This window comes from Gigantopelta aegis, chromosome 13, assembly GCF_016097555.1.
Source record: "Gigantopelta aegis isolate Gae_Host chromosome 13, Gae_host_genome, whole genome shotgun sequence".
NCBI classification, from domain to species: domain Eukaryota; kingdom Metazoa; phylum Mollusca; class Gastropoda; order Neomphalida; family Peltospiridae; genus Gigantopelta; species Gigantopelta aegis.
This window is the reverse complement of record NC_054711.1, coordinates 41,634,197-41,661,580: the sequence shown is the minus strand read 5'-3', so window position 1 is coordinate 41,661,580 and position 27,384 is coordinate 41,634,197. Positions and strand designations below refer to the sequence as shown.

Sequence of the window (27,384 nt, the reverse complement as noted above, 5' to 3'; positions counted from 1 at the left end):
GTCGCCATACTGAAAATTGGAGGAAAACGCATAATCATGTATATGAGATATATTTTGATGCACTTATACCCCATGGACCGGGCAAGACTAGGTGTAAAATTATTCAAACACATTCTAGATACATATCTAATGTATCGGGGTGGTGGTCCATGCCGTCTAAGCCATCGGCACGGCGTCGTTCGTCTATGGCCTGTCGCCATAACGAAAATTGGTAGAAAACGCATACTCGTATATATGTAATGTATTTACATGCACTTATACCCCATGGACCGGGCAAGGCTAGGCTTCAAAATGTTCAGACATGTTCTAAGTAGATATCTAATGCAACGGGGGGATGGTCTATGCTGTCTAACCCATCGTCACGACGTCGTTCGTCTATGGCCTGTCACCATAATGAAAATTGTCAGAAAACGCATAATCATGTATATATGCAATGCATTTACATGCACTCATACCCCATGGACCGGGCAAGGCTAGGTGTCAAAATATTCACACGTTCTACGTACACATCTAATGCAGTGGGGTGGTAGTCCATTGCGTCTAACCCATCGTCGCGACGTCGTTCGTCTATGGCCTGTCGCCATAACGAAAATTGGCAGAAAACGCATACTCGTATATATGCAATGCACTTATACCCCATGGTCCGGGCAAGGCTAGGCGTCAAAATGTTCAGACATGTCCTAAGTACATATCTAATGCAGCGGGGTGGTGGTCCATGCCGTCTAACCCATCGTCACGACGTCGTTCGTCTATGGCCTGTCGCCATAATCAAAATTGGTAGAAAACGCATACTCGTATATATGCAATGTATTTACATGCACTTATACCCCATGGACCCGGCAAGGCTAGGCGTCAAAATGTTCAGACATGTCCTAAGTATATATCTAATGCAGCGGGGTGTTCACACACATAATAAGTACATATCTGATGCATCGGGGTAGTGGTCCATGCCGTTTAAGCACGACGTCGTTCGTGTATGGCCTGTCGCCATAATGAAAATTGGAGGAAAACGCATAGTCGTGTATACGCAATATATTTTGATGCACCTATACCCCATGGACCGGGCAAGGCTAGGTGTCAAAGTGTTCACACACATTCTAAGTACATATGTGATGCATCGGGGTGGTGGTCCATGCCGTCTAAACCATCGGCACGACGTCGTTCGTCTATGGCCTGTCGCCAGAATGAAAATAGGAAGAAAACGCATAGTCGTGTATATACAATATGTATTTTGATGCCCTAAAACCCCATGGACCGGGCATGGCTAGGTGTCAAAATGTTCAGTTATATTCTAAATACATTGCTAATGCAACAATGTGGTGATCCATGCCGTCTGATCTATCGAAACGACATCATTTATCCATTACCTGTTGCCAGACTGAAATGTATTGGTGGTGGAAATGGGGTGGGGTGTGACAAATTTGTCACTTTGATTGTACTAATGGTGATGTTGACGATAATAATAATAGTAGTAGTAGTAGTAGTAGTAGTAGTAGTAGTAGTAGTAATAATAGTTGTTGTTATTGCTGCTGCTCATTTATTGACAAAAAGTAGTAAAATACCGAATTTTCACTTGTTTAGACAATATCGCAAGGCCTCAGACAGACGTTACCAGTCGATAAAGTTAATCGTGTAGTACGCGCAAAGCGAATGTGAAACGGACTTTCCAGTTACTTATTCGATATTGAATAAGGAACGAGGAACGAGGAATAAGTAACCAACTTCACAGAGTTATAATAACGGTATTAATGCAATTCAATGTATCATTATTTATTATTTGTTTACATGCAATCAAATACTAGTCTGTTATTTAGTATAGTTTGTGTCCAAACTTGAATATATAAGTCACAGAAATTGACGTTTTGACGCCGGTTTGTATGCAGATGATGGGTTCATTGCGGAATTACCAGTTTCTTACCACACAGAAAATCTCAGAAATTGCTATTATCGCACGGAAAATCACGGAAATTGCAATTTTTCACAAACGCGGAAAATCGCGGAATCGGCCGATTTCCAACGCGGAATTTGCCTCTGTCAAACGCGGATTTTCGGTGGCTCTATACATGATAACCATTGTACTGTGGTGATAGCACTGGTGACAAGGTGATAACCACTATACTGTGGTGATAGCACTGATAACCGCTGTAGTGGTGATAGCACTGGTGACAGTGATAACCGCTGTACTGTGGTGATAGCACTGGTGACAGTGATAACCGCTGTACTGTGGTGACAGCACTGGTGACAAGGTGATAACCGCTGTACTGTGGTGATAGCACTGGTGACTAGGTGATAACCGCTGTACTGTGGTGATAGCACTGGTGACAGTGATAACCGCTGTACTGTGGTGATAGCACTGGTGACAAGGTGATAACCGCTGTACTGTGGTGATAGCACTGGTGACAAGGTGATAACCGCTGTACTGTGGTGATAGCACTGGTGACAAGGTGATAACCGCTGTACTGTGGTGATAGCACTGGTGACAAGGTGATAACCGCTGTACTGTGGTGATAGCACTGGTGACAGTGATAACCGCTGTACTGTGGTGATAGCACTGGTGACAAGGTGATAACCGCTGTACTGTGGTGATAGCACTGGTGACAAGGTGATAACCGCTGTACTGTGGTCATGGCACCAGCAACTACATGATAACTACTGTACTGTGGTGATAGCACTAGTGACTACATGTTAAAATAAGAACAAACATAAATAATGTAGCTGAATTTGTAATTGTTATTTTCATCTATCATTTACCCCTGAAAACAAGAAATTTAAGACTAGCATGCTGAAAATATTTCTGATTTGTGTTCAGTGTTTACCTAATTTTTAACTTGCATAAACAATTAAGTTCACATCGAGACATAACAATGAAGATAGAATCCTGCTAATAACATACTACTTGGGGTGCTTTACATTCAGTAAGGATTCTCTGTAATGTCCGTATCCAAACAATATAAAAAGTTTGTGCTAAAATGTAATTTACCAACAACTAAGAGATTGAAAGTCAACAGTAATACCAATAAGATACAGATTCCATATGAATATTAACACATGGAGTGTGGGGCACCCATTTTCCTTGGGGGATTAAAATGACCAAATTTATGATTTTGGGTTTTCCAAATAAATTTGGTTGGAAATGGTCCAGTATTTCTGAAGACATAATCGTTTAAATGCATTTGTTTATATGATAGATGGTTTAATGAATTTGTCTCCTACCTGAGGGGAGGGGGGACAGGGGACACAACATTAACGAAATTCGCAAAATTTATATTTTTATGGTATTTCTGGACACGACAATTGGCTTAATTTTCCCCTATCTGTGCCCCACCCTTAGGAGAGGGGTAGAATGACCAAATTCACAAGGAAATGGGTCACGGATATGCAATTTCTATATAACTATTGTGAACTCCATCCCCACCAAGGGGACATTCACAAGTTATATACACTGGTCATCTATTTGCCTTTATATATTATTTGAATACTATCCAGGTATAGCATTTCGGGCAAATGAGCTGGCCTAAAACCTTTTCACGATGTATTTCCATCATTTTACTCTGACACAGTATTAGTTGTAATCCATGTAAAAATATGTAGTGATTCATTTGCAACCCTATATATATATATATATAGCTGTTCAGGGCTGTAACTAGGATTTAAACAATGAACCAATGAGCATGGAAGGTGCAAGACACCATTTTGCAGTGTATATAAAAGATGCCTTGCTACTAATGGAAAAATGTAGGGGGTTTTCTCTCTAAGACTACTAGTATGTCAAAATTACCAAATGTATGACATCCAATAGCCGATGATTAATAAATCAGTGTGCTCTAGTGGTGTCGTTAAATAAAAAATAAAACACATTCACCATTGCCTCTAGCCGTTAGCTGAGGCCCTGCTGTTTGGCAGTAAAGCTAATATGAATAATTGGTGTTATCCAGATTCAGGGATTTTCGTTCAACTCTGGCAGAAATCTGCCTGCAACCCCAACAAAACTGAGAGCCCGTACGCTTAGGCCTATGCCCAGGGCCGTAGCTAGAATTTTTTGTTTGGGGGCGAGGGGTGGGGGTGGGGGGGGCAACTGAGTAGTTAATAGTCTAAAACTCCTTAAACGGTTAAGAAGAGAATTTTCTATAATGCTTTCCGGATTATTTTTGCGCCCCCCCCCCCCCCCCCCCCCCCCCCCCCCCCCCGCTAGCTACGGCCCTGATGCCGCTTCATTTATTTTTCATTTTGGGCCCTGTCGCTTAGGCCCTTGGAGAGGGAGGTTAGAATGTGTTTAGGTGTGGCACAAAATGTAGTTGGAACTGATTAAGAACTGTTTTAGAAGTCAAAAACATGAAACGTTTATGCGTGACGCACAATAGTCCAAGCGGACGTAGAAAATATGCTCCCTACCGCAATAGGTCACTTGAGATGTCACACAAGTACTAGTGAATCTTGAAAACATTATTATCGGAATCATGAATTTATATTTGTACAACTTCTTCTGACATGTTTATTGAGGGAGTGAAAGAAGAAGAAATCACTGGCAGTTGGCCCCGCGAAGTATTGTATCTGGGTCAAGCGTCGATAATATAGGTCAACTAAACTTCGATGTTTTTGCAATTTTTCTTTGATATTTTTATCAACAATATAGGATCGTTTTATGATTTGTGATTATTACATCCTGAATACAACATTTTATTTGCATTAAATAATTTGTTTAACGATTTTTGAGACAAAAACAATGTTTCGGGTCGTGGCCTACACAACAGTATCCACCCTGCTAAAGTACGTGGAATGTTTTTCTTTTTAATTGTTATTTAAAAAAAATAAAAAAAATATCACCATATTTTTAAAATAAAAAACGTGATTACTTACTCTGAATCTATTGCAAACCATTATCCTACTGTAATTTTCACATGTTATATAGGTCCATATAGTTACCGCACGATTTTTTGGGGGTGTTGCGTAACACGGAAAAAAAGGACCGTGTCGATGTTCTAAAAAAAACGGTCGATAACTGTTGCAAGGGAAAAAAAATTGGACCTCGCGGCGAGGGTGTGTATACCCCCGACGCATCCACACCAATTGGTACCGTACAGGCATGATGTACTAATCATAAGCGTACGAGATCCCGTTTTGTTTTGTAGGGGTGGGAGAGGGAGAAAGGCAGGCTAATTTGTGCCCAAATTAAACGAAAATACCACCAACTAAAAAACTACATTTATTAGTTTTAGCGTTACTGCCAACCAGCTATATATAATATAGGGTTTCAAACGAAGCACTACACACTAGCATTGTGAGAGAAATGTTGGAACTACTAGTACATGATGAAAAGGTTTCAGGCCAGCTCAATTTGCCCGAATGTCTCTGTCGTATTCGCCCGAAATTTAGATTTTGGTACTAATACATTTATCAAAATACAATAGATCCAACACAACTACAGTTTACCTCATGATGATTAATTTATCTCTATAACATTTGCAGATGTGTGCAGGGAATGGGTCGCCTGCCCCCCACCCCCACCCCCTTTCCGGTCCCTGCTCGAGCAGATTAAAAAACCAAAACCAAATTCAATACATATCCCCTATAAACTTCGCTCTCCAGACGCCCCTACCTAAAATCCCAGCACACATGCCTGATTTTTTTTAAATTGTCATCCACCATACAAACATAATTACAAAACATTTACTGCTTGTATACGCTAACTTATTCATAAAAAGCCATGTACGGCGCCATGTGCTGTCACATGACCTGTTGTTTATAAATAGAAATAGGGAAATGGCGCTTTTCGATGACTGTTTATGCCGTCGGATTACAACTATTATCCTGTTCAATTATTTAGACCCAAAGTTTTTTTTACAAATGTTACGTTTATTTCCTATTCGATATTTGTTTTCTTTGCATTTACATGAAAACAAACCCAAACCCCGACAGGTTTTATATACAAATCATCATATAAAATGCACGAAGTTGACTTAATTCCACTTTTTTAAAATCTCTGTGTGTTCGGAATGCACGTTATTTCTCCTATAAATAACTAAGGTCATTTGCATATCAAAAGATTGGGATCTGAGGCTACGTGAAGGCCATTATAGCTTGTTTCACTAAATCAAGGTTATTATTGTTTTGCAGTGTGTAACAGCATTGTCTAATCTTTCCGTTAAACATAGATGTAAACAAACAGAACATGTAACCCTTTCTTGTAGGTGCATTATATTTAATCAATTTAGCTAATGTATTATGTATTTTTATTTTATTATATCAATTATATATTAGCATACCATACCTAACCTAACACAACTGAGGTGTAGCACAGTAATAAACACAAATCACCTCACACACCGCAGGAATGTGCTTTCCAAATTTATAAATAAATTTAATGCAGGGCCGGACCCAGAAGACCGGGGGGGGGGGATAAAATGTCAAAGGCCACCAACATCAAATAATAATAAAAATGTTATTTAATTTGCCTCTAAATTGGGAACTCATACGTATATATATATATATATATATATATATATATATATAGTATTTATGGTGGTGCTAGGGGCTGGGGTTTGGGGGTGGGGTGTTACATTTGTAATGCGAAAAACCAAAGGGCTATTGTTCGGACTCGTATGGGTTCAACCACTTTTTCATCCCGCAGACACAGCCCTGAATGTCCAAAATACGATAGCATTGCTTGGTCAATAACATCATTATTTCGATCTATGACTGCACGTGCTATTGTAGCAATGTGTAAACCACGTAAAATACAAGTTAGGTAGGGTATATAAATTCATTGAAAATGTATTAGTCGACATTCTTGTTATTGTTATTTGAGGAAAAATATGGGTAAATCGAAAAACACTTCAGTTGATGTAAAATCGTGTATTAAGAACGTTTTCGATTATTGTGAAGATGAATATCAGCGCGGTAGACCTAGGTATGCTTCTTATCGAATTGTCGATCGAGTTGCCGCTGCACTTAAAGTTTCGGTTTCAACAGTAAAAAGAACTGTGAAAAATCTAAGCTCTACGAATCCGAGCACAGAAATCACTGTTAAAAAACGCGACCGAATACTCATCGATTTATTTGATAAAGATGTTATTAGACGACGAGTATACAGATTTTATAGAGGGCGAATTACCTACATTACATAAGATTAACGTGGCTTTAAGGGAGGAATGTGGAATCAACATATCCATATCAACTTTACGAAGAACACTCCATGACCTCGATTTTAAATACCAACATATGTCTACAACCGGAAAAGTGATTTTTGAGGACGCCAATATATCAGACAGGAGACTGTCTTATCTCCATGAAATATCCAGTTTACGAGAACATGGGTATTTAATAGTGTATCAAGATGAGACCTGGGTGAATGTCAACCACACAACATCCCACCACTGGACAGATATCCACCCGGGCACAAGTACCGCCAATCACCTGCCGAAATCAGACGCTGCTGATAGAGTTCCTAAACTCTGTTCGGTGACTGGGAAGGGAAAAAGACTTATTATTTGTCATGCTGGCTGTGATAAATATGAATTGATAGATGGCTGTGAATTGATCTTTGAGGCTAAAAAACACAGACGGAGACTATCATGGTGAGATGAATCATGACAGTTTCATCAAATGGTTTGAAGAACAACTTATGCCTTCTCTACCAGAACCTTCTGTTATCGTCATGGATAACGCAAGCTACCACAACAAATTAACTGAGATTACACGATGTCCTGCACTAAACGCTAAAAAGGAAGAAATTCAGTCGTGGCTACGAAACAAAAATATACCTTTTGAGAGTAACATGACAAAGCCAGTTCTTTATGAAATTGTGAAAAGTAACAAATGTGCACAGCAATTTGTTACTGATGATATTGCTGAACGCCATGGGCACTTGTGTCTAAGACTGCCGCCAAGACATTCTGAACTCAATCCGATAGAACTGATCTGGAGTCAAGTCAAAGGGCACATAGCTCGTCATAATGATGGTAAAATGACCACGGTGCGGAGAGAACTTGCACATGCATTGAACTCTGTCACACCTACACACTTCTCTGACGCAGTTAAACATGTAATAAAGATCGAAGAAGATTTTAGAAAACAAAATAGTTTTATAAGAAATAAAATACCCCCTGTGATAGTACCCCTTAACGAAGATAGTGATGAAGAAATGAGTTCGTCGACTGATTAAGTTATTTCTCCATACCCATCAGGAGTATTACTTTAATGTATGCATGAACTCTTTAACACCAAAAACAATTTATTTCCATATCATTCACTATCAAACAACCTAACAACCTATAAACTAATCGACTAGAAATGCATATAGACTACACATACATACGAGAGAAATGTTTATTTAACGACACACTCAACGCATTTGATATACGTTTATGTGGCGTCAGACAAAACGGTTAAGGAGCATTATGACAGTGAGAAAGAAACTCGCTACCGCCACATGGGCCACTGTTTCCGATAAGCAATTTTGATAAGTAATAAGGGACGTTTTATATGCACCATCCCATAGACAGGATAGCACATACCGCAGCCTTTATACATCAGTTGTGGTGCACAGGCTGGAACTAGACACAACCCAATGGGTCCACCATGTGGGATCGATCAGTCGACCTACCATGAGCGAACGCTTTACCTCTGAGCTACGTCCCGCTCCATATACAAAAGAAGCCTTAAGTGGGGTTGGGGTTGTGCAGAGGGGCACACCTCCACAAATCGCATGCATACCATATTCTTCTCTCTCTCTCCCTATAACCATATAACCATAGATTAAAATATGTTGAGTGCGTCGTTACATAAATGACTCTCTCTCTCTCTCTCTCTCTCTCTCTCTCTCTCTCTCTCTCTCTCTCTCTCTCTCTCTCTCTCTGTATGTATGTCTCTCCCTTCAGCGCGCGCGCTTGTGTATTCCACAATATAATTATAATATTTGATACATATTTTTTTTTCAAACTGAGGTTTTGTCACTTGAACTCCCCACCTGAATCCGCGCCTGCTTCATGTTTACAGATATTTTCTTAAATATAGGTCATACTACGATTTGTGCGGATAGGACGATAGAACCGAACATTAGTTTGAAACGCACTATAGAATGATGCTTTTGATATGCAAATGACCTTAGTTATTTATAGGAGAAATAACGTGCATTCCGAACACACAGAGATTTTTAAAAAGTGGAATTAAGTCAACTTCGTGCATTTTATATGATGATTTGTATATAAAACCTGTCGGGGTTTGGGTTTGTTTTCATGTAAATGCAAAGAAAACAAATATCGAATAGGAAATAAACGTAACATTTGCAAAAAACTTTGGGTCTAAATAATTGAACAGGATAATAGTTGATTGTGTTTGTACCTTTTTTTAGGCATTAAAAGTGATACTTTTTCTATTTTAATGCAACTGTCATAATGTAGTTCATATATAATAGTATATTATGACAACTTTGTAGAGATAAAAGAAACCGCTACCAAAAAACATGAAACCATAACAAACAATAGCACGCGCCATTTGACGGGTATTTTTTGTTTTAAAAAAACCCATAAGATGTACAAAAACAATTTAGCAAATATTTGCATATGTCATTCTAAGACTATTTATTGATATTTTCTTACTTTGTTTTTGACAAAAATGTCAACAATTAATTTAGAAAACGAGTTTTAAATGAAAACAACGCAAAGTGACGTCATTGTGATGACGCTTGACGTGTATACACGTCAACGGCAGGATAAGGGTTAAGACACTTGTTGAAATGTGCCTTGTTGCCTTCCTTCTGACTGTAATGCCCTAAAAAAAATATTATTCTAGACCCAGTGGCCTTGCCCTCAAATTTTCCAAATTGAAAGCATGAAAATTATAATGTAGAATCTAAAATTAATGCTATATATCACAATATTAATGTAAAAAAATGCAAGCTAATGTTATTCACATTAATAATCCTACATATTAATATTTAAGTTTCTTCTTCAAATTCAAATACTGGTACACAATGTACATTTTATATATTAAAACAATGTTGCATTATCACTTTGAAACCACAGTTAATTGGAACACAAATATGTTGTGTTGTCCTTAGTGAGTTCCTATTATTGGAGACATTAATTTTGTATCTAAGATTTAAATAAAACGTACATAGACGTATGTTGTTGCAAAAGTAATATTTCAAAGGAGGCCTCTTGCATTTTAGTCCGACTATATACCATCACTCACAATAATTTAGGGATGCATTAATTTTATAAATTTACAACTTATACATTGAATTATTTTTCAATTTATTGAGAATATAGTATAAGTAAACAATGTGTTCATATTAAACTGTGATATGTTATTTTATGAATTGGCCATAACCTGGGAATATATTGTTGATTATTGATTAGTGTAAAACATAACAAAAAATTAATCACTGTGTAAACTCTTGTAATGACATAAAACCTTTAATTTTGCCATTAGGTAGAAGTAGGTCTCTTATATAACATACATGTAGGTTGTTATGATGCCAATTTAGAAATAGTTTTGTCTTTAGTAAGTTAAGAGAATGCATAAAAGAGTGCATATGATTAATAAGGTGGATGAAACCTATCAATAAGTAGCTTATCCTTGTGTCCTCCGGGTTCAAGCTAGGCTAGAAAAACAGGGAGAAGTCACTTCTCCCTCTAGACACATTAGGGAGAAGTGAGGAACATTAGGGAGAAGTGAGGAACATTAAGGATAAGTGAGGTTTGTTAAAGGAGAAATGGGAAAGTTTGATCACGGAAAAACGGACGGAATCGCGGAATTTAGTAACTGAAATGGAATTTGCAATTTAAAAAAAATAACCTTCAAAAGTTGTATTTCTGGTTCAATCACCATAATAAATAGTTTTAGAAGATTCAATATTGATAATATACGCATAGTGTTTTGGTATGCGAACTTTCATGGAGTGTACTGTATGCTTAAATATTTTCAGAACTGTTAATTCTCGGAAGTTACGTTTAATTGCCGTAAGCTTGCAACAAAGCATGTGACTGTTTACCCGTGTCACTTTACATAGTGAAATTTAACTTCAAATATAAAAATAAACATTTACTAATACAATTTTAGAATGTTGATTATATAATAAGATTTCTAGTACGTTCAATTTCGATATTTTTCAATAATACTTATTACGATTCAAAAGCATAGCCAATTTACACAACGCTTTTGCCAGAAAACGTAATTTTGTAAAACTTCAGGCATATTCGTTAATTTGTACGGAAACATTTCACATTTATAGTCCGTCCCACGGGGAACGCCTTTTTTCATGCTACGGAATTTACTACATGTTATTTATTTCTGAACCGATTGTTTTCTAAATTGCACACAAAAATAGCATTTTACTTTTCTTCTCACCGGTTTATTATTGTAACACATGTAGCACGTGCTACAGACTCTGCGGTTCAGGGGGTCCTGCGGTGAGGCATTGTGTACATTTTCCCCCTCTCCCCGAGGGGGTTGCAAAATATATATCTTGGAAATTGGTATCATGTATTTATTTATTTATACATATTTTTTGGCAACTAATGTAAGATTACGAACAATACATTACCAAAGTTCTTGTTCATATTTTCGTGAAAATAGCGGGGTTTGTCAACGGTGTGTTAAATTTGTTTATAAATGAAACTTAACCATAATCCATCAGATGAAATGAAACTGAAAGCCACACAATCAACAATTATTTATTGTTTGAATTTAAGGGAGAATGGATCTCTTTATTATTATTAAATACAAAAAATAATTAACCGTAATTAAGTTCGTGGCTTTGTTTTAACCGCGGCTTATTTAAAGGTGCGGTTTATTTACGGATGAAGGTGGGAACCAAGTGGTGTGGTTTATACACCTTTTTTTTTTAAAGTTTGTTTCAAAAATTATTTTTACAGGTGTTTAAAAAAATAGTAATAGCAAACCAGCTCAGAGCTGGAACAATATAACAAATGTATATAGTTTATAACAATAAAACAGGACACTAATTGAACACAAAAACGGAAAAAAACGGAATTTGAAAAATCCGAAACGGAATGTGGCAAAATCTGAAACGGAAAATCATCCCCTCTACTATACCAAAGGCTCTAACACTAACCCTAACAGTAACCCTAGCCATTGAAGAAATGGGGGGGGGGGGGGGGGGGGGGACGGGTAGAACTCATGCCGATAAAGACATCCGATTTAAAAAGAAGTCTGATTTAAATCTTTGGGGGAAAAAATGTTTAGGTACCACTTCCACTTGAACAAAGCCAACTTTGAAAAGACATAACCAAGATGTTGTCACAATAAAAATGTTCAGCAATAGGCCTAGTCCTTCCCACAGGGAACAACTTTTTTCATACTATGAAATTTACTACAAGTTTATTTTTATTTTTGAGACCATTGTTTCCTAAATTGTACACAAAAGAAATAGTATTTTTGTTTTTATTTCCAAAATGCTTTTACTTTTCTTTTTACCTCAAACCAAACTGAAAATATTTACAAAAAAACAGATCCTCTCCAAACCTTCCCCAAAGTTCCATTGGCATTCCGCCTCATGTCATTAGTTCCCCCCTCTCTCTCTCCCCCCCCCCCCCAATAGATTTTCTGGATCCGCCACTAAAAACATTTTGAAAGGATGATGGGACGGGCTATACATGTATGCATCGACATTCAGTTTGTAATAAAACACCGTCTTTAACGAAATATTTTATATGGACTCATGCCATAGGTGTGAAAATTATTTAACACAAGTTTTGTTCTGATGTTTGTTTATGCCGACTTGTGGCCCACTACCTCTAGTGTCGTACCCCTATTTACGTAGGTTTGTAATCTTTACTGCACATGTAATTATGTACTGTCATTTACCATGTCCATATCAATTAATTTAATTTGTGTATTAGTTTACAAAAAGAAAAAAGAAAGAAGTGTTTATTTAATGACTCACTCAACATATTTTATTTACGGTTATATGGTGTCAGACATATGGTTAAGGACCACACAAATATTGAGAGAGGAAACCCGCTGTCGCCACTTCATGGGCTACTCTTTTCGATTAGCAGCAAGTGATCTTTTATATGCACTATCCCACACACAGGGTAGTACATACCATGGCCTTTGATATACCAGTCATGGTGCACTGGCTGGAACGAGAAATGGCCCAATGGGCTCACCAATGGGGATCGATCCCACACTGACCGCACATCGAGCGAGCGCTGTACCACTGGGCTACGTCCCGACCTATAAGTTTACAAGAACTGTATTTATTGTCAGTCTCTAATGACAAAGGTAAAACAATGCAGCAAATGCTGGTTTGCAGCTATTCGAACGGTTGGTCACATTATCTCCTTTCACGTGACCAGTTAGTGATAGGCAGCCATCTCTGTAGTACTCGGTCATACACACACAGTCTGTATCAATTAATTGTATGGCGTAAGAAGGAGTTTTTGTTTATTGTCATTAAACACATTCCGATGAGGCTCGCAGAGAAACAAAGAAGGCCTATTAATGATCTTTAAACCGACTTCTTGAAAGCGATGAATCTTGAAATGTCGGCAACATTGAACATTATTTTTAACAAGTTATTTTTGTTTGCGATTTATTTATTCAGTTCCCTTGTGTTTATAAAACAGTACGTAACAAATGAAGAATAGCAATAAAATATTGTGTTGTTCCCCAGTGTATTATTAATAAATATAATTTAACCTCCTTGGTATAAATTTCACAGTTAATTTAGATGAAATTATAGATTGTAATTATAATTCGAAAATTAAAGATATGCAGAATGTAATGAAACTTTGGTCAATTAGGAAATTGTCAGTACTTGGAAGGGTTACAGTCCTTAAAACCTTAATAATACCAAAAATCACACATCTTTTAATAGCACTGCCAAATCCACCAACACATATGATACAAGCTCTTAAAAACATGTTTTTTTAAATTTATTTGGCAAAATAAACCAGAAAAAATCAAGCGAGATGTATTAGTCCAAGATTATAAATATGGCGGTTTAAATATTCCTGATATAGTACACCTTGTTACATCTTTAAAAGCAACGTGGATACAAAGAATTTTCCGACAAAGTACAAAATGGGTTACATTATTTGAGTCCACCACAAAATTACGAACTAAAGACCTTGTTATATACGGAGATTACTTTCTTTTAATTAAAAAGGAAAGAGTAAGAAATATGGTATAATACCAACATATTATTAAATAATAAACCATTTATGTATAAGAACTATATTAACAAAGGAGTCATTTTTATTAGCGACATACTGGACGAGGAAGGAGACTTTCTTACATTTGAATCCTTTACCCAAAAATATAACATAAATACTAACTTTTTACATTATGCATCGCTAACAAACGCTGTAAAAGCCTTTTTACAAACACAAGATAGCTTAACTGTAACAGAGTTTAGCAAAATTAAAATACCAATTTTTCCTTTTAAACTGATTTTTCTGTTGAACAAGAATACAACAAGTAAGGTTATGTACAATATTTTGAATAATAAAATCACCACTCCAAAGTCACAAACAAAGTATGCAAGCAAGGGTTTAATATTTGACCATCTTACATGGACAAAATATTATGTTTTACCTTTTAAATGTTTAAAAGACACTACATTAATATGGTTTCAATATCGACTGCTGCACAGAATTCTTGCCACAAATACATTTCTATATATGATAAACTATTCTGAATCAAATAAATGCTCATTCTGCAATAAACTACCTGAAACTTTACAACATTTGTTTTACGATTGTGACAAGGTACGAGAGCTTTGGAAAAGTTAGAAAATTGGATATTTCATGAAACGGGATTTCGCATTTCACTAACAAAACATTTAGTGATTTTTGGGATGATTGATGGAAAAATGGCCCAAAATATAAACTGGTTAATAATTAATATTAAATACTATATTTATACCATGAAAATACTTAAAAGAAATTTATGTATCAATGCGATTAAAGTTATTCTACGTAAAAAATTTCAAATAGAAAAATATATATATTTAAAAAATTGCGAATATGATAAATTTTATAACAACTGGTCCAAGTGGCTTGATCTTCTAGCTTAAACAAAATACATATTGACACAGACGTATACAATTAACAAACTATATTCTTTAAAAACAAAATCGTTTTTTTACTCCATCCAAACGTTTATTTCTAGAGTTACACACTTGTCCAAGCACTCGTCTAGTTCCTTTATCTTCTACTTCTCATTTCCTTTCTTCTCTTTTTCCTTTTTCTACCTCTTTTCTACTGTCTTCTTTCCTTCCAAACTTTCTTTTATTTTTGTCTCTCATTCCTCAGACCAAATGTTATTTAGAAATAACGTATGGGCGTGTCAACTTAATGTTTGAGTTTAAAAAAAAATTATGCCTAAATCTCACATTTATGAAAGATTATGCTATACAAAAAGTAAATATTTTTGGTACAATATATATGTATGTATGTATGTATTTATATATATAAAGCTAAACCTCTATTCTATGTACATGAATGTTAGTGTATATGTGTATTATTGTAAATGTTGGTTTAAGATTGTATAATATGTGTATGTATTATGTACTATTGTAACCATGTGTATATAATATAATTATGTATATTAGCTCATTGTAAGGCAATGATGCAAGGCGCCCCACCCTTGTCATTGTTAAATTGATCTGGGGGTAATAAAAAAAAAAAAAAGTCCACTGGCCGATTCCAAAAAGTGGTCACATGAGCTTTGGACAAAATGGAGGCGAAATGTACTGATACTTTCGATGGGAAAAAAGCCAGAATCATTGTGATATTATTTTCTTAAAGAAGGCGACTTAGAACTTTGCCATGGATAAAAAGTTAGTCACAGTTTAGTATGAAAGGGCGACATCGGTGAGTGTATTTGAAGCAGTAACTAGTAATTCATTTGCCAGTCAAACAGCTGATGGTGAAATTCCCTAGCCTGCAGGTTTCTCATGCCCAATATGAAATCTTGACATGTCTTTTTTAGATTGAAATTAAGTCAGTAATGACATTCAAAGGGAAATAACTTTATGGAAAAACTAAATAACAGACTGCCATAAACAAAACTGTGTATGGTACATATGTGCAGTGGGTCTATGAAACATTGCGCTATTTTTCATTCCAGCCAGTGCACCACGACTGGTATATCAAAGGTCGTGCTATGTCTGTGTGATGCTGGATATAAAAGATCCCTTACTGCTAATCAAAATAGCCCCTTGTGTGGTGGCAGAAGGTTTCCATTCTCATTATCTGTATGTTATTTTTAATATATGTCCGATGCCATATAACCTTAAATAAAGTGTATTGAGTGAGCTCTTAAATAAAACATATCTCTTCCTTCTTCCTTTTTATATTTTATCAGTGTATTTAAGAATTGAACGTTATATTTTTGACGTTCATGCGATGATAAACACCAAAAACGTTTTACACACGATATGAATGGTGTAGCACATTAGCACGTAGCCGTTCATACATAAGCAAGTAAAATGGTTTTGGTGTTTATCAATGCATGAATGTCAAAAATACAACGTTCAATTCTTATAATTCCAAATGCATTAATATTGCCATTATACAAAACTATATTTAAAAAAAACAATCGAACTCTATTCCACAATGGTTTACAACTGTATCAGTACACAAATAAGGGAATTCCCTTAGAAAGTTACATTCGTTTTTCCCCATCAAATCTCTGATTCATTATAATGATTTACATAAGGTTTTATAAATTTTAATTTTCTGCCTCAAATGTGGATAAAAAGTTATAAATTTAAAATAACTGAACATCGACTGATAACGCAAACAGAGATTTTTCAAAAATATCAAACGATAATTAAGAATTGAACCATCTATATACTTAAATGGAAGATTTGTTGTAAAGCGGTTAGAGTATGAATTTTGAACTAATTAACATAAGGGAGAGCGTCAAATTATTTAGAAGATTTATCAATTACTATATTAAAATTGCAGTTGTCAAAAGTTGAATTAGTGAAAAGTGAATGTGAAGACTGACTTGAAAGGGATAAAGTGGTTTCAGTGTTACCGTGTGTGTGGATTTCAGAGGAAGTTTGTCATTGTGTGATATTATTCTCGGAAAGGACAGGTCGCATAATTGTGCACGATGGCGTATGTGTTTTCACACGTGTAAGTTGTCGATTTGGTGTTTTTGTCAAATATGACAGAGCTGGGCTCATGTCTCTCTTTTGATTTGTTGAGCATTCTCTGCTATAACTTCTAATAGAAGCTTCGTTTTCGTGGCCTGTCATATACATTATGTGTCTCAGTTCAAAACCGGAGTTATTTAAAGCCGGAATTGCAGTGGCTTAATGTAAAGTCTCACCAAAACTTTTGTGTCTGTCATCCGACATTGTGATTGTCGTCTGTCAGTTTGTCACTGTCACTCACAGTGTTGACGATATTGGAATAAAAATAGAAACGATGGAATCCTCTGGGATTCCGTTGTTGAAATAATTGATAAAAATTAGTTCTGGTAATAACATTCTGTTTTTATTTGTTTACTGAAAAAGTGCAGTTTTCTAGTTCATGCAAGAATGAACATTGTTTTTTTCAGATCACGTTATAGCATTTTAACCAATCCAGATGCCTATTACAAAACAGTAATTATAAATTGGAATTATATTAATTGGAATCTTAATTGTTATCAGCAGGTGATGTTGGACCCCAAAGGACACCACACCAGTTATAACCAACAAGTGATGTACGACCCTAAAGGACAGTGGCAATGTGGAACACACACCAGTTATAACCAACAAGTGATGTACGACCCTAAAGGACAGTGGCAATGTGGAACACACACCAGTTATAACCAGCAAGTGATGTACGACCCTAAAGGACAGTGGCAATGTGGAACACACACCAGTTATAACCAACAAGTGATGTACGACCCTAAAGGACAGTGGCGATGTGGAACACACAGCAGTTATAACCAAGTGATGTACGACCCTAAAGGACAGTGGCAATGTGGAACACACACCAATTATAACCAACAAGTGATGTACGACCCTAAAGGACACTGGCAATGTGGAACACACACCAGTTATAACCAAGTGATGTACGACCCTAAAGGACAGTGGCAATGTGGAACACACACCAATTATAACCAACAAGTGATGTACGACCCTAAAGGACACTGGCAATGTGGAACACACACCAGTTATAACCAAGTGATGTACGACCCTAAAGGACAGTGACAATGTGGAACACACACCAGTTATAACCAACAAGTGATGTACGGCCCTAAAGGACAGTGGCAATGTGGAACACAGATCAGTTATAACCAACAAGTGATGTACGACCCCAAAGGACAGTGGCAATGTGGAACACATACCAGAGTATCAATAGATGCTGCAAACAAGATATGACCACAGTGTAGCAGAATGATGCTCGTACATTGGAAATGTGATTGTATATGGACTCTACCAAATGTTGATAATTGACAGAATAGAATAGAATAGATCTTTAATGAAACCCCAGCATGAAAATTACATCGGCTATTGGGTGTCAAACTATGGTAAATGCAAAACTAAAGTGATGACCGGAAAGATTTCCGCCTGTTACCCCATTTTATTGATATATGTATAGAGAGAACCTCACCCTAACCCTAAAACTAACCCTAACCCTAAAACTAACCCTGACCCTAAAACTAACCCTAACTCTAAATTAACCCTAACCCTAAAACTAACCCTAACTCTAAATTAACCCTAACCCTAAAACTAACAATAGGGGGTAACAGTCGGATATTTTACCTCAAGAGTTATTTGACCACCTAATTTATTCATGACATGACCTATATGGCTTGTTATTAAAATCTTATTGCAAATTTGGTCAACCCTCAAATGTGACTGTCCTTCATTCTGTCCTGGATTCAATTCTTCCTAATGTTGGAGATTGTGCTTGGGATGGACATGCCTCGACCTACAGATGGATACAAGCATGAGAAATCTGCTTTGGTTGAAGCAGCTAGACTGGAAAATGTTTTTCAGGTCACAAGGTAATTGGTTAGCTTAAGAGTTAACCTACTGTTACCGGTGGATTATTCCTATCAATTGCAAGCAACAGATCCTTTAAGTACACTTTCCAATGGGCTAGATGGCATGTGACACAGAGTTTTGTTAGCCACTTGTGGCACATAGTTTAATGTGTATCTTCCTCATAAGCTATACGCCTTTTGATTTACACCAAGATATGTTTTTCCTCAGACAGGATAATAAATACCACATCTTGTATACATATTGACATAATACTGTTAGGCTACTCTTTCAGTTAGCACAAAGAAATGTTCCTTCTCTGAGAGAATAGAGGATTTAGTTTGTTTTGGGTACACACATGGTAACTGAACAGTGATCTCATATTGATGTTTCTTAGGACATACATGTAGCTGTTCCATGCTGAAAGCCAGGTTGTCATGGTACAAAAGATAAGCAACAGTGGGCTCGGTTAGTATGTGGATGAATGACCGCCTACCGCCACACCAGCTCTCATTATACTAAGTTGAGTAACAATATGCATGTTGGTAATTGTAAATCTATGACCATTTGGTAAAGTCAAGAGATGCAAACATTATCAATGCCCCACCTCTAGTATATCAGAGGCTGTGGTAGTGCTGTTATGTCGGTTGGAAAGTGGATTTAAAAGAAAACCTCTGCTAGTAATTTGTAAGAGAGAAAAACTTACTGTCATCACACAGATGACAGTAAGTTTTTCTCACACTAAGCCATTATCATTTTTTGGACAGACAGGCCAGTCTAGGTCTGTGTCTAGGATGGTGTCACAAGGATCTGTTCCTCACCAAATATAGGTTCAGATCTACTTTCTGTATTGACTTAACAGTGTGTGTTATCAACCAGCTTGTTTTACGGAGAAGAACTAGTTTGTATTGACTTCACAGTGTGTGTTGTGAATATTTTCCTGTGGTATGCAGTAAAGCAGATAAAATGTGTGGCAGTCTAGCAAAAAACCCATCACATGGTAAAAGGACTTACATACACCTTTTTATTATTAACAACTACATACACATGTACCATTCTGAGTTTGAATTAACTAAATATTCCATTTAGAACCAAAGATATGACATTTTAAAGGTGATACTATTCGGAAAACAGAAGCTGAGAAAATGGCATCTAAAGTTTTATCAAGTAAAAAAGTAATGATTTTATCATGTTTTAATTATTTTAACCATGTTAAGTATATCCAAATTAACTAAGAAAATACATATTTTTTATATCAAATGAGGCATCAATGATACACAAAAAACTAAAATTGGCATGTAACAACTAATTTATTGAACAAAACTTCTTCTTTTTTAAGTCAGGTCAAAGCTAAACAAAACAGACATAATAAAATTTAAAACATGCATTATTAACAATATCAAGGCTGAAGTACAAGAACAAAAAAAAACAAAAAAACAACAACAACTTGCATGCATGTAATACACTGCCTCTCATTACTGTAGTGTCATTCATTTATAAATCCTGAAATGTTTTGATAACATCTGTTGTCACTGTTACCAATTTATATCCATTGAATGTTTTTATAACACTGTCTCAGTCATCAATAATTTCTATACACTGGATGTTTTAACAACATTGTCGCTGTCATCAATAATTAATATCCACTGAATGTTTCTATAACACTGTGGTAGTAGTCACTGTTTGCACATCAGCGACCTCGTCTACCTCGACCTCTGCTACGCATTACTTTCTTAACTTTCTGCGTGGTGGTTGAATATCATGACTATCTGATAGGTTGTCCTCATGTTGTGCATTCCTGCCTGCCTTAGGAACACTGGGTAGTGGTGTTGTACTGTCTTTACAGTTCTCAGAAGTAAATGGCCTGATTCATCATAAAGGTACCACTGTTGTTTGGCATCCAGACCTTTTGGATTAAAACTGAAGGCATTTTGTTCACAGATGGTAAATCTTTCTTTACCAAGTTCACTTCAGTATGTTCAGAATCTGCGAATGCCTGCATTTGAACAATTATTGATTTGTGGGGGAAATGAAAATGGTGGTATTTCTTAATACCCACAATATTCTGAACGTATGCCCCTAAAAAGTTGGTTCAATCAAATGTTGGTACAATCACATCACCACCTTCATTGCCACACAGCTGTGTAACATTCACATGTGAAGAATCATACACAACATTCGCAATATATTTGAGACAATCCACCTTTGTCTTTCGAAACGGCCATTTCACAAGACCAAAGCACCAATCACAACTAAATTTGGTATGGCCAGTCAAAAGAAATGATATTGTTGTACTCTGATGGCATCCAGTGAGCACTCGACACATCAAGTGCCACATCATGCAGGAATTTTTGTTCTACCCAGTACAGTTGTCTGCATGTAGATGTAGATGCAATTCACCTATAATGGACACAACACAGTTTGCGCCTTTCCCAGTCACACAACTTTTCTCCAACAGAAAACTTAACTTGTTTAGGAAGTGCCTGGCATGCTACTCCAAAGAGGCTGCATTTCTGGGGACACTTAAGTAGATAGGTCCCAGCTGTAACAAATTAGATGGAAATGCTCTTGCTGAGCAAAATGAAAACTATAATACATCAGCTGCTGTGTCATAGCCGCAACTGTCATTGTTTACATCCGTCTCGGAAACATGTTCACTTTCACTGTTTACATCATTATCACTCACTGCTCAATTCATCATCATTTAAGCGACATGATGTAAAGTAGTCACTCATTAATTCTTCTAAAACAATTTCAGTTGCTATATTTCTCGTGTTGAGCGTTGTCAGTTGGTTCAAACAGTGAGCAAACTTTGCTTTCTTGTGACTGGTTTTGGTGCCACCAGCTTGTCTGTTCGCGGCCATCAAACGAAAGAGCAATGTTGTCTAATACAAAGCCAGATGTGTATGTTTACGGTATTTAGCTGTTTCCCATATGTCTTGCAAACATTATTAAGTCAATATTTCTATGTATAATAATAAATATTGGTCTATATTTTTAAATGTTTACACTGAAGTCGATCGAAAATTTTCCTTGCTTTACACAATTCGCAATAGTATTGTAAACAGTGTATTTATGCGCAGTAGTAATCGGGTCAAAGGCCGTTTCACGACCTTTCCAGTGATATGCAACATGTATGGATGCACAATGAGATAAAGGTATTTAAAACTTGGTAAAATTTTACTATTTTATGAACACTAATTAGCAGATTACATTTAATTACTCCATAACTAAAACAATCAATAAACACATGTTATTATAAACACATGTTATAAATATTCCTTATAGAACAACATACTTTATTGGTTTTATTATGGTTTAAGAAAACGATATGACTTTATTATGCATTTCTCCTGTATCTCAATTTTAGTCCCAGCTACTTCTGATGGGTTTTCCTAGACCACCACACAAATATGTTTGTTAGGTTTATACTCCTTTAAGAGTGGTCATGGATATTCATGACCAAAATCAGTCTGCACATGCTAAATGTGTATGTAAGGAGAAGCACCTGTCTGCAGAGTTCATTCTTGTGACCGAACCAGTAACAGCCAAGTTTTCAGTATTAATTCATTTAGATAAATAGATATTTTCCAAAGGTTTTCCAGAGTCTTTTGCTCACCGAGTTTTATCTCTGGTTTTTTAACCTGAAAATGGAATTGTTATCTGAAAATAGATTGAGTTTATTAGGAGTGGAATGTTTATAGATCATATGTAGATTTATGTTTATTTATGATGTACAAATAAATGCCGGTTCCATGTGTTTTCTCAGTCCAGCTATAAGGCATTTTGCAGTATTGTTTTATAGTGAATGTTTTTAATCATATTGAGTATATAAAGAACCCAGCTTGTGTTACGGAGAGGAACTGGTCTGTATTGACTTTACAGTGTGTGTTGTGAACTAGCTTGTGTTATGGAGACGAACTGGTCTGTATTGACTTCACAGTGTGTGTTGTAAACCAACTTGTGTTACGGAGAGGAACTGGTCAGTATTGACTTCACAGTGTGTGTTATACCCTTAGACCCTTCTTGAACTGTGTCTTTCGTCTCGTGTTGTCTTTCATAGACATACATCTTAGAGAGTATAAAACAATGAAATAATTGTTGTATGCATGACCACATATACATCAGGTCATGTGTATGTTGTCGCCTTCAATGCTCATATTAAAACATTTGAATGCAATAACAGATTTTTGTTCACTGTATATTCCAGCTACAGTAGGGCTGCAGGCTCAGTGTCTATTCCCTCAAGAGTCAATTGTGACTGGTTAGTGTGTAGAGACTAATGCTAATTACGATCACCATAATGACTCTCCGGTGACCATTTTTTGTGCACCTGACACATGCATTTTTGTTTTTAAGTGCATATTAATTCAGTTCAAATTACATCAAAATTAAAACATTCATATCCATACCAACAACAGTGCTTTAAATGTAGAGAACACAATGACAATTAGCAAATTCTTTTGGTTATTTAGAAACTTCCATTAACTTTTAAAGTGCAGAATTACTATAATATTGTACTTTTATGTAATATTTTGCACTGATTGTTGCCTTCTGTGGCACGTACAGTACCTTATTCGACATGATCTAGAAGCCATATTTGGTACTAAATATGTTTTGGGAATGGATGCATCTCAACATGTATAATATTATTTAATTGAAACATGACACTTTGAGTGTCATCTTTAAAACAATTTTGTCGATACAATTAGTGTTAAACTGCAGTTATCTCCCCATGTACAGTGGAACCTCGTTAGTCTGGACTCCAGTAGTCCAGAATCCAGTAGTCCGGAATCCTCACCTTATGGACGTTATTTTGCAAAACGAAACAACCACTCAGTAAAGTTATTCATTAATCCAGATATTCAGCTTCCGGAACCGGACGGTCATAATTCTGAACCAAATGTTAAAAGTAAAGGCAAATTGCTTCATTTAACCAGTCGCCGCTGATTGAACATACAAGTAATCCGCCAATTAACGCTCAAGGAATCGACAGAGATAAAATGGCTGCACGGGGTTTCACACCACAGTTTATTTAACCATTCACCTGTGTTTATTTAGTGTTAGTCAGATAGAGCACAAGTGTTCACAAGTGTTTGTTGTTTTTTTAAATATAATTCCTTTGATCTATGACCAGACTGGCTGTTTTATTTTATGAGAAAAAAAAAAAGTATTTTATTTTTAAAAGTGGGTAACTCTTGATCATACCTTACGGTACCCCATGACCTCATTTTGTAACTACCTGTATGATTTATTACTGAATACTGGTCATAATTGTTTTGGTGTCCAACTCAAGTGTATTGCCAGTCACCCAAAATAAAGACAAAGGAAACATCTTTATATGTTATTGCTATCAAAACACTGGCTTGCGACTCTTTCACAAGTGGAACAATGCTCATTCAGTTTCACGCCGGTTTTGAGAGAGTTGTATTTCTGTGCTAGGTGTGGAGGGATGTATCATGTTGAAGTTTATATTATATCAGTAGATATAGCAGAAATGAATTATAATTTCGCCATTTAATGTTTAAAATATAATCTGTAAACGTAGAAACTTTAAACTAATAATGATTGCATATAAGTGAGAAACAATATGCATTCCTCAACAACGTACCCACTTAGTGGAAATGAAGTCAACCACGTGTCCTAGATTTACAACATTAACTAGTACGACAAAACACGACTAATAAAATTTAAAACTTGTTGCTAGTAATCAAACATTTAGTATCAACAATGCAACATGTCTTAAACAGTATTTCATTTTATTTAATCGCATTTTCTAACTTTAAGACAAGCACCTGGCAGTACACTACTGAATAGTAGACTGGCCTCACGGACATGCAAATAGCGCTTATTCACACCACGAGGCGGATCAACAGAACAAAACTGTTTGAAGAAATGTTTGGTTCTAAAAATCAAATGTGTCGTTTTTATTTTGTTTGTGAATCAAGGGAGGTTACTCATCATGTACATTTCAGTAATCCGGAAATTCCTTAATCCGGACGTTTTTTTTAATAACCATACTGTCCGGACTAACAAGGCTCCACTGTATATCAAAGGCCGTGGTATGTGCTATTCTGTCTATGGAATGGTGCATATAAAATATCTCATGCTATAATGGGAAAATGTAGCAGGTTTTCTCTCTATGTCAAAATTACTAAATGTTTGACATCCAGTAGTCGATAATAAATTAATGTGCTCTACTGGTGTCGTTAAACAAAACAAACCTCTTTTTTTTTATCTCCCCATTTGGTTGACCAAAAAGTGGAAATGTATGTGACGAAATGAAGTTTTCTTTTCTGTTGATTCTTGGTGGGGGAGCTGCTTTGTATTGTGAATGGTTAAACTGGCTTTGATAGGGAACAGGATGTTGTTTGTGGATATGTGCACTTTGCTGACATTGGATAGTGTAGACGTCATTTTGAGTGATCACTGGTCTCTTGGAAATGGCAATGGCCTAGCAAGATTAACAAAACTGCTACAGCCATAGTGTCATTAATTGTCGTCTCAGGCTACATATAGTGAGATGTTTGACTCCAGGTGACGCATTTTGATACCTAATTATCAAGTGACTCTGCAGATCTTGAAATAGGAAGAAAATATGGGCTAAATTGTTTTAATTTTTTTCGAAAATCGCAGGCCAAAAGCAATATGGCCTGCTGAAAATACGACAGTATGAGAGGGGAGTATATTGAAATCAAAGTAACAAAATCACACAAGTTCAATGGCAGATATGAGAAAAACGTACGTACATACATCCATGTCTTAAAATATAACATGCAATTTTTGGGTGGTTTTTATTAGGTATATAGAGAATAATACATGAGTGGCTGTTAGATACCATTTATCTCACAACAAGTTGTTTTATAAATGTATCTAACGAGCGAAAGCGAGTTTGATATGTTTTTAAACAATGAGTTGTGAGATAAATAGTATCTAACAGACACAAATGTATTATTCCATTTCTTACATATCCTAAAAAACCCAGGTTTTAAGCAAATTTTAACATCTTTTTTTGACTAAAAGTTATTTACAGCTGTTGCACTTGTAGCTGACTTAAGCGTCACAGACACATGATTGCCAGGTTAACTATAGGTCACAGTGTAATCGATTTTGACCATGCTGGTTTGTTTATTGGACATAATGGCATTGGTGACCTGGTCGTCGCCTAGAAGCCTAGAAGCAGCCAGTCGTATGTCTTGAAATTGTTAATTGTGTAAACAACTATGTGTAACCAAAAATAACGCATGGAAGGAAGGAAGGAAATGTTTTATTTAACGACACACTCAATACATTTTATTTATGCTTATATGGCGTCAGACATTTGGTTAAGGACCACACAGATATTGAGGTAGGAAACCCGCTGTCACCACTTCATGGACTACTCTTTTCGATTAGCAGCGAGGGATCTTTTATATGATTCTGGATGACAAAACCAGTGAAATGTTGAGTGAAATTTTTTTATGATTTTAAAGTACATATATACAGAAACTAGAATCTACATAAGTTGGAGCTTAAACACTTACCATATAAATTGTTTGTTTTGTGGAATTTTATTAAAGCAACGAACCCTAGTTTTTAAACACAAAGGCATTAGTCCATGGACCAGATACCGAAACCCTCCCCCCCCCCCCCCCCCCTCCGGGATTTTTGGAGACAAGTATTTTTAGATACCTCATTATATATGAATTTAATATCTGCTTGTCTGCAGCAAAAATGTTGGTGGATTAAAAAAATATCGCCATTTGAATGGGGGTACCGTTGCACATTTTGTGTTTTAAAAACACTATATTGAAAAATGAAATATAGTGATAAATTTGTCATCCATATAAATTTTTAACAGATATAAGGCCAAAATGAATAATATTCATCCTATACTAGATGTTAATAGTAATAAACCAAATAACAACGCAATATGTGGTATGAATAATGATATACTCATCGGCAAAAGTTAAGCAATGCCTGAAATGCATTATTTTCTATATTTACACATTTTGGGCTGCTTGAACCTTTTACTATTAAAAATTGCACTGTATTTAATATATTGAGGCAGCATTATTCAAATATGGTTCAGTATATCTGCCTATACTATACTCAACAAAATTAATTGAGGTCCAATAGATATTTTAGCATTTTCCTTTAAATATGGGGGAAAATACAACTTCGTCCGTTGAAATTTGTCAGCATTGTAGCATGTTCTTAAACTTAATGACTTAAATAACAATTTTGAGGGAACACAATGACAAAAAACATTCTGAACAAATGTGTAACAAATACTTGCCTAATGCTCATTTCAATATTTTTCATAAGTATGTGAAATACCCAGTGTTTTTTGCGTGTATAACCAGTAAAAGTTTACTGAAACAATGTATAGAAGCCATATATATGACCAAAACATGCTAAAATAATATGACAGTAACAAAGAATTA

General features: G+C 36.0%; 1 long non-coding RNA gene across 1 annotated transcript in view; it reads left to right on the top strand.

The window, feature by feature from the left end:
* The window catches only part of LOC121387720, a 33,219-nt gene extending 10,081 nt beyond the window's left edge, over positions 1-23,138 (top strand). Inside the window, exon 2 of the long non-coding RNA XR_005959862.1 lies at positions 17,636-23,138. This is a non-coding gene — a long non-coding RNA (uncharacterized LOC121387720). The remainder of the gene's footprint in view (positions 1-17,635) is intronic.
* Positions 23,139-27,384: the final 4,246 nt, after the last annotated feature.